The sequence below is a fragment of the Sinocyclocheilus anshuiensis genome, unplaced genomic scaffold (genome assembly GCF_001515605.1).
Source record: "Sinocyclocheilus anshuiensis isolate Anshui unplaced genomic scaffold, SAMN03320099.WGS_v1.1 scaffold299, whole genome shotgun sequence".
NCBI classification, from domain to species: domain Eukaryota; kingdom Metazoa; phylum Chordata; class Actinopteri; order Cypriniformes; family Cyprinidae; genus Sinocyclocheilus; species Sinocyclocheilus anshuiensis.
In genome coordinates this window covers 760976-770047 of record NW_015552565.1, presented here as the reverse complement: position 1 = coordinate 770047, position 9072 = coordinate 760976, and the positions used below count along the sequence as shown (strand labels likewise).

At 36.2% G+C, this 9072-nt stretch overlaps 1 pseudogene; it reads right to left on the bottom strand.

Moving 5' to 3' along the window:
- Positions 1 to 421: 421 nt before the first annotated feature.
- On the bottom strand, positions 422 to 8818 carry LOC107664842 (plexin-C1-like; annotated as a pseudogene).
- Positions 8819 to 9072: the final 254 nt, after the last annotated feature.

Genomic DNA, 9072 nt, shown 5'->3' with positions numbered 1-9072 from the left:
CCACCTGCTGTCTGGAGAACAGCTCTACAGTATGGATATGACGGAAGATTTCTGACCAGTCAGAAGGGTGAGAGATAAGAGTAATGTTTCTCTGACTTATATTTGTAAACAGCACAATTTTACTTGCGTTTGTTTGTATATATCAGTGCCCGTTGCAGTGGCCATTGAACAGGAAAAACAGATTGGATATTATGTTAAACCCGAAATAATAATAACAAAATGCAAAAGATAAGAAAAATTATTAAGAATATTAAAGAAAATACTATCAAAGCAAATCGCAAATTCTGTGGTCTTTCTCCACTTAGGAAGATATAAAAATCCCCAACGTTGATCTGAAATGACAATGAAAGAAATGTCCTACTCATTAAACAACTCATAAAGATGACCAAGATTATGATTAAGATTATGATTTTTTTTGTGTTTACGTGTTAAGATTAAACTTAATAGAGTAGCATTAACGGCAATTATCAAATCAATCTATGAGATTCTCCTTCCCATAATCTATGCAAGAAAATATCAAAAACACACTCACTTTGAGTGAGTCCACTGCTGGGACGGCTCCTGATTCTCCTTTAATCTTACAGATGATGGCATTGGACTCAATCTTCTCCAAAACACACCGATACTGCTGATCTCCCTGTAGACCCATCACAGTCACCTCACTCATACTCACATTCAACATATCTGCCTTTTTCTGAGAAAGAGAGAGTGTGGGATGATTTGAATAATAATAATATATTTACAGAGAAGTTTTTAATACCCACGCATGCCACAACATGCAGACTGTGCACTGATGTTAAACTCACTTTATCACTAAACTCACCTTAATGTTCACCTGTAGATCATTGGCCACCTGTACGGTGGTGAATCCAGTGAATCCTGGATCATACTCGTAGGACAAATTTTCACAGTCCACAGTGGAGTTCCCAACATTCAACAACAAGCTAAACTGACCACTGCCAGCATAGTGGGGCGACTCAAACCACACATCCTGAGAAAGAGAGACACTGAAAACATAACTAATACATGTGACATGTACAGAGTGAAGCTACATGTAATCTGTGAATAGAATAATAGAATAAATAATATTTAGTTTGAATTAATAAGTATCCACAGTCAATGAAGTACATTTAACAATTGTACAAAGTAATGACAATCTGCCAAACTGGAACTCAAGTGAATATGGGCTGTTTGATTGTTGATCTCCATATGTCAGATGCAGTGCTGTAAGCTGCTAGACTGGATCATCTTTAGGGTATAGCTAATTTTTAGCTTAAAGAGTTAGTTCACCCAAAAATGAAAATTAGCTTGTTATTTACTCACCCTCAAGCCATCCTAGGTGTAAATGATGTTCTTCTTTCAGACGAATACAATCGGAGTTATATTAAATAATGTCCAGGCTAATCCATGCTTTATAATGGGAGTGGATGGTAGCCCAAAATTTGAAGTCGAAAAAATTGCACCCATCCATTATAAAAGAAGTCCACACGGCTCCGGGGGGTTAATAAAGGCCTTCTGAAGCGACGCGATGCGTGTGTGTAAGAAAAATATCCATATTTACAACTTTATAAACCTTAATCTCTAGCTTCCGCTAACTGTCGTACGCTCGTTCACGAGAGAGTGGCGTCCAGCGGATGACGTAGCACGTAGGCAAACACGGTGACGAACATGGAAGTGACGAACGTGGAAGCGCAGAGGAGAGAGTGAAACAAAACACTGGTCACGAATTAGTAGTACAAAATGAGGATTTGTAAAGAAAAATGTAGGAGGATTTCGATATAAGCCAAGAGGACACTGGTTTTCCTTTGCTGTAAACAAAACTTGTTTCTCGCGAGACTAGCATATTCTTACCGGAGCTTATGCTACGCCTACGTGCTACGTCATCCGCTGGACGCCACTCTCTCGTGAACGAGCGTACGACAGTTCGTGCAGACTTTAAGTATTCCAGTTTAGTATACTAAAAGTACAATTGCAGGGTATTTTTATTAAGCACATAAATATGTAAATGTATTTTAACCCCCCGGAGCCGTGTGGACTTCTTTTATAATGGATGGATGCAATTTTTTCTACTTCAAATTTTGGGCTAGAATCCACACCCATTATAAAGCATGGATGGACATTATTTAATATAACTCCGATTGTATTCGAAATCATGGGGTAATTTTAATTTTTGGGTGAACTATCCCTTTAATGCTGTAGTAATAAGCACACATCTTACCTCTGAGCTTGTGTTGTATTGTGTTTTCCGCACTTCATTAGAGGGGAAGAGAGTAACTGATTCCACAAATTCCATATTGCTCCCCTGAACATGAATCTTCCTTCCTCCACTTAAGAGACATTTAAAACAATTTAATCAAAAAGCACACTTCAGAATCAGGGAGGGGCCAAATCAGTAATATATAAAATAATATATGTAAATAAATAATAGTCCTATATTATTATATACAGTACATTATTATATATAATAATAAATTAGATAATATATAATAAGTAATAAATTAAATAATATAGAATACTTAAATAAAAAAATTGTACATTTTGGAGATAGGATGGTAAAAAAACAATTTACTTAATAATCATACTACAAATGTCATAATGGAAATCTATATATATCTGAATAACAAAAATAATCACGAAAAAAAAAAGGTCAATAAAAAGACCCAACAATGATAGAAAAGCAAATGCATGTGTGTGGAAGTTGATCAGACAGTGGTGTGAAATGGTCTGACCTGCTCCAGCTGACTGTGGGCTGTATTCCAGTGCAGCTGGGCTGAGAACTGTAAGTGATGAAGCTGTTGCCATGACAACGGTCATCAGGAGTAACAACACACACTTTCAGTGTGTTCCACTGGGAGGAATGTGGAACCTTAGAGTGTCACTGGAGCGATAAAACACTGGAGATCTGAAGGTAAAGATATACAGTATGATTTATCTGAATCTACACACATTCATATATACCACTAAACAAACACACAGAGTCTCACTCTTTAGGAATGCAGTCCAGATCCCCTTGAATACGGATTTTAGTGACAGATTCCAGGTTCCTTCCTCTTAGTAAAACATTGTTTCTGCCATGGAAAGAAACCTTGTTGGGCTCCAGAGACCGAATCTCTGACTCCTACAGGACACCAAAGGGTGAATATGTAAGATGCAGCAAAAAGTATTTAAAAGGCCATATTAAAACAAAATCCTCAGTGCCCAGTATGAATGATACTTACTTCATATTCCATCTCATAAAGCATATCATTACATGCATCCTAAAGAGAGGAGAAAGACAGAGAACTATGAGTGGTTTGTTTACTTCCTAGGTTTTCTTCAGCCAGTGCAATGATATTTCAGATATCAACAGTAAATTAATCACCTCGACTCTTTATGAAGGTTATGCTATTTCCCAATACACATATACTGAATAAGTGGAATGTAGGATACACATTGTCTCACCTGTATGTGTAACTGCTCTCCACGCCCATGTGCCCATTCACAACGTTTAGAGGAAGAGGACCAGTGACACCCAGATGAGACACACTGCACACACCTGCATGTATTTAATGTTACATTGTGACATCAACACACACCTGAAATGTGTTAAACCACTTCATGGCATTTTTTAAATTAAGAATTTCTTTTAAAACTCTTTTAGGCTCTGCATGTCTTACTGTGTATAAGAAGCACTTGGTGAATTATCTTTGATATTCAGGCAGTCTTTCAGCATCTGCATCTCTGTGATCTTCTGATCCCCAACAGCCACTTCAGCTGAGACATTTAAACCTGAATGGATTATCAAAAAGTAACCATAATAAAAATTTTAAAAATGTATTACATGGCTCTCTGGATACAGTTAGTCATTACTACAAAATAAACCCAGACAGGTTGATCAGGACTTCTCTCATTGATACTATACATTTGTGCATTTAGCAGACATTTATTAGGAGATACTTGGAAAAAAAGTTTCTCAGTTTATGAGAAACTTTATCATAAAATATATTGGTTTCAGAGGTGTCATGAGGTTTACTACCAAGGTTATGGTTGCTAAGAGAGTGAAAGGAAATAACAGTGGTGTAGATATGCTCTGTGGTCACAGAATTTATAAATAATTTTCTCCCTACAACATACAGACACACACACATCATTGAATCAATGTTAGTAGTTCCTGTGTGTATAAGTGAGAAATCATAGGCAAAAATATTATTGATACATTTTAGTTGTGAATTACTGTATCAGTAGTGCGATTAGGATGTGTTATTTCATATATGTTGTCAACTTGTCATCATTGCTAATTTCTGAGTGCTCTGTTGGGTTTTTACTGGGTATTTTGGCAATCACTTGTGCTAACTGTATCCACATTATTTTTAATGTAACTAAGAGCAGAAGAGTTGCAAAGTCCACTTATTATACGTGACTTTCCAGAATTTGGGCTTGTTAGTGGTTTGCACACACAGAAGAAAACGAATGACTGCTTTATTGTGTGATGATGTTTCTCTGTCTATTAATGCCATGGCAAAAACCGCTCTGTTTTAATGAGTGCTGTGGTGTCAGAGGCATGTCTGTGCTCTTTTCCACTGCTGCTGTTTTGCAAGTCAGCTGCATGCATTTAAAGACTATAGCTGCTTCTGATGCAACAGTAAGAAATTTCTCAATAAAGCTGATCGGCATCAATGTACACATACTACTGTACATTTGTAAATAATATATTATTTTAGACAAGGAAAATTAAGTGGCCAGAGTGTACATGTCTTATTTTAGTTTTAAGGACAATAAAACTGCTGTTTTTAACTCTTAAATGAATTTATGCTGTGATGTGATATCATTTGACCCTTGAATAACGTGCTGGGAATGTAGGAGGACATTTTGAATAGACTAGAAACAGGATGAAGAAATAAGTGTACTTTAAAGCACGACAAAATATGATTAAAATAATTTAAAATCCAACTTAATGTGACATTATACACTTTTAAAAAGTGTGTTTAAAGCAACTCTATGTTTTTTTCCCCTTGAAATATCTGTTTCAAAATCATTCTGCTGGTACACTGACTTCTACTAAGGCAAATGGCTTCTGTTTCTTACTCACACTCCCCCCCCAAACGTCTGCTCCGGGAGTATGTAAGTTTTGTGAGCAGGTAGGAAATTCCGCAAAAAAAAGAGCAGATTGCTTTACGGCAGCAAAAAAGAAAAAGAAAAAAAAAGCACATGTACAGCTAGCCCCTGTAATTACAACAGTGGCATATTTATTAACTGCAGACTGTAAAAAAAAAAAAAATACTTACAGTTGCTTTACGTGTGTTACGTGTATAGTCATGAAAGTGCACATTGAATACAAAGCACAATACACCAATCCACTGCACTGACAGAGAACCAACCTCCGGTATATAGTAGCTGGTCAGAAAAAACAGAAAACCTACAGTAGCAGTTTGGGAAAACTGCAGGCGGATCAGACCCGTCACACAGGTTCATGGTTCCTGTGGTGAAGGTGCATGAGAAGGCAGGATTTCCTGTGCTCTCCAGACTCAAGGAAAGATATAGAGTAATCTGTGTAGGAGTGGGCATTGATTGGTCAGTAGAAATTGCTAATATGTTTTAAATGCAATGAAAAATGGTTTTATTTGAAGCTAATATAATAATACCTTGCTGGAAGATTTCTCTGCCCAAACCTGAAAAGAAACTAGCTGTTTCTGAAGGGAGCCTTTTGGGGTGGACACCCATGAAGATTTCAAACATTCCTCTTGGGTGGAGCATCTAGACAAGCAGAAATATCTCATTTAGAGTTGTTATGCCAGGTTTGATATTGATTTTTTTTAAACTAGCTAGCAGATTAAATTCTTTTTTACTTGCAACAGATATCAATCTGACCTCTGTATGTTCACACACCAGCCGCAGAGAGGATCCAGAGCAGCTCTGCAGTCTATCAGAGTGCTGTATTTAGCACATTGAACCACAGACACTCTTCTTAACTACATCAAAAACATGAGCAGAAAGACAAAAAATACACTAGACTGCATTCAAATGACTTTTCAAAATAATTCTTATTCTGCTATAATTCTTAAAAACAAATCATCTTTTCTCTAAACTCTACACACAAAACCACAAAATGCACACAACATACAAAACATTACGCATCTCTTGCAAAAGCAAATACTTCTTTCAAAACTATTTTAACTCTTATAAAATGGTGTTTTTGCACAGTAACTACACACACACACACACACACAAACAAACATCAAATGATTAGCCATATACACAACAAACTACAGACAGATATGACTACTGTGTTTACAGTGGAGCACAGGAGTTTGTCCATTTGAATTTGTCTCTATTGTATAAATCATTACACGCTCTCAGAAAAGAAGGCACAAAAGCTGTCACTTTTCAGTAAGTACACCTTTGCACCTAAAATGTCCATATTAGTAACTTAAAGGTACATATTAGTAGCTAAAAGGTACAAAATGTACCTTTTGTAAAGGCACCGCCACAGTGACAGCTTTTGTACCCTTTTTTCTGAGAGTGTAGAAATAAAGGTGACTTGACTTGTATGAATATTCAGTATATATTTACAAAGAGCTGTAAACAGAAATGCTAGGGTGAAAAATTTGTTTCTCAAAACACCGAGTTTTGAGGACTTGATCTGAAGATTCACATGAATGGTTTCACTGAGTGTGCCTCAAGTACAACTTTTAGTGAGTAAGCAATTTAATTTTCAATTAAATTTTTACTTTCAATGTTGACACTTTTTATTAACTGTAGTTTTAAACCTCACCTGTTTCCTCAGAGCAATGTAGATATATTTGAAATCTACTGGATCAAAGTGCATTCTGGGAAGCACTGCTCGTTCATCATCAGATTTGAACAGCACTGTTGGACATCCTGGTGTGAATTTCTCATCCAACACAAGCTAAAAATACAAACAGCATCATTATCCGAAGTTCAGCCAAATCATTATGACTGTGGTGCTTTATTCGTGCGATTTATTCATTTTGATGTTCATTGCTGGGATATAAAGTACCTATTATTCACAGATTCCACAAAAATAGAAATGCAAAAAAAAAAGTCAGAGAACAGATGTTTGTTTTTTGTTTTTTTGGCTATTTGAGACGCTTACTGTGTTTAACAATACTTCATGATGCATAATTCTTATAATTTTAATAAGGCTTATAATGCTATAATGCCAAGAACAGTTAAGGGCAAAAAAATCAAACAATGCTGACAAAGATGCAAAAAAGTAATGTTTCAATATTTCAATATTCGTATTTAAATGAATGGGTAACACTTTACAATAAGGTTCATTAGTTAAGTAGCTAATTGTATTAGTTAACATGAACTAAGCATGAGCAATACTTCTAAAGCATTTGTTGATCTTGGTTAATCTTAATTTCAACATTTACTACAACATTATTAAAATCAAAAGTTGTATTTTTTAACATTAGTTAATGCACTGTGAACTAACATGAACAAACAATGAATAACTGTTTTCATTAACTAACATTAACAAAGATTAATAAATACTGTAACAAATATATTGTTCATTGTTAGTTCATAGTTAATACATTAGCCAATGTTAACAAATGGCACCTTATTGTAAAGTGTTACCACCGAATTAATTTATTTATAATAACTTCCACGTAGATACCTAATTTAATGATGCATATTGTTCTGTCTCAAATTTTGTTTACATTGATTTTATAGCAACTAAATAAATGTTTATACATGGTTATACATGGGAAGTTGTGAAATTCAAAGCACTATTTATCCTATAATTATTTATACTATAATAAACGTATTTGTTTTATGACATCACATGACATTATCTTCAAAAGAAACCACTTGTTGTGTTTGCAGTAGTTATATCATTATTATGACAATTGTTACACCTAGAGTCCATTTTCATCATCATGCTTAAGGCCCCACAAACCCAAGGTACAATGCAACCTACTTAGTGTTTTCCAAATAGAGAGGAAGAAACTAGTGAAAAATAAAATATAAAGCAGACCTTTATGAGTTAACCATCACTGGTTCCTATGAACAGCACAATCCAGGATCCACTTCTAACTGCTGCCACTGCTGACATTGAGCTGTGCTTGAACACCACAGAGAGCGGCTGAAGTTCAGTATCACTCTGAAACACAAACAACAAACTGAAACTTTATATGTCTTTAGTGAACGGTACAATTACGTTTATCATGCAACATTCTATTGTTATTCAAGTCTCAATAATGTGAAATGCTGCTCTCCTTTTTTAAAAACGTGTATGAATTCAATTTCCAACCTCTGAACAAACATGGGTTTTCACCATAAGCGCAGAAGCCCTTCACTCGGCCTTGAATGCTCCTGATGTCGTACAGAGCCAGCGCGCTGTTCTCCGGATCCTGCTGATTCTGCGCACTGAACACACCTGCCCAAATAACGCTGTTCACTCACGGAATAACGGTGCAGGCGACGAGCACTGGACGAGCTTTATCACTGCAGCATCGTATTGTTGCAGCCTGTAGGGATTTGATGATGTCTCTCTTTTTTCCTTTAAAGCTGTTCATCCACAGGACGAGCACTTTCCTCTCTGAGTCAGTCTTTGCGTTGAGAAATAAGTAGGATTCTGAGGGTGAAACTCAAAAGGCACCAGAATGTTGACTCTGTTGTGTTCAGTGGCATCAGTGATGTCTTTCCTCTTCTCCTCAGAAAGATCGTGTCTCATCTGATGTAGTCGATGGTCAGTAAGAACAAATAACTTACTGTTACCAACTACAAAGTCCCTAATATCTCCATCAAAGTCATACACATCACCGCAAATGCAATATTTCAAAAGTACAAGAATTCCAAGTAATCTTCTCATCTTGCATATCTGATGAGCAGCTGAAGTTCAGAGATCTTGTCACAGAGATGAACTGCTCTCAGACGCGTCCACTCGTGAAGTGGATAGAAGTGAAAACCGCAGCTCTAATGCAGATGACTTCCGCGCAACCAACAATCTATTGAGATGAGGGCGGAGGTCTACAAAGTACAGGAAAAATGTTGTTGGGTATTGGTACTGTGTCAAACTTTTACTCAAAGTATGCAAACGTTTATATGGCAGAGTGCAAGTAAAAA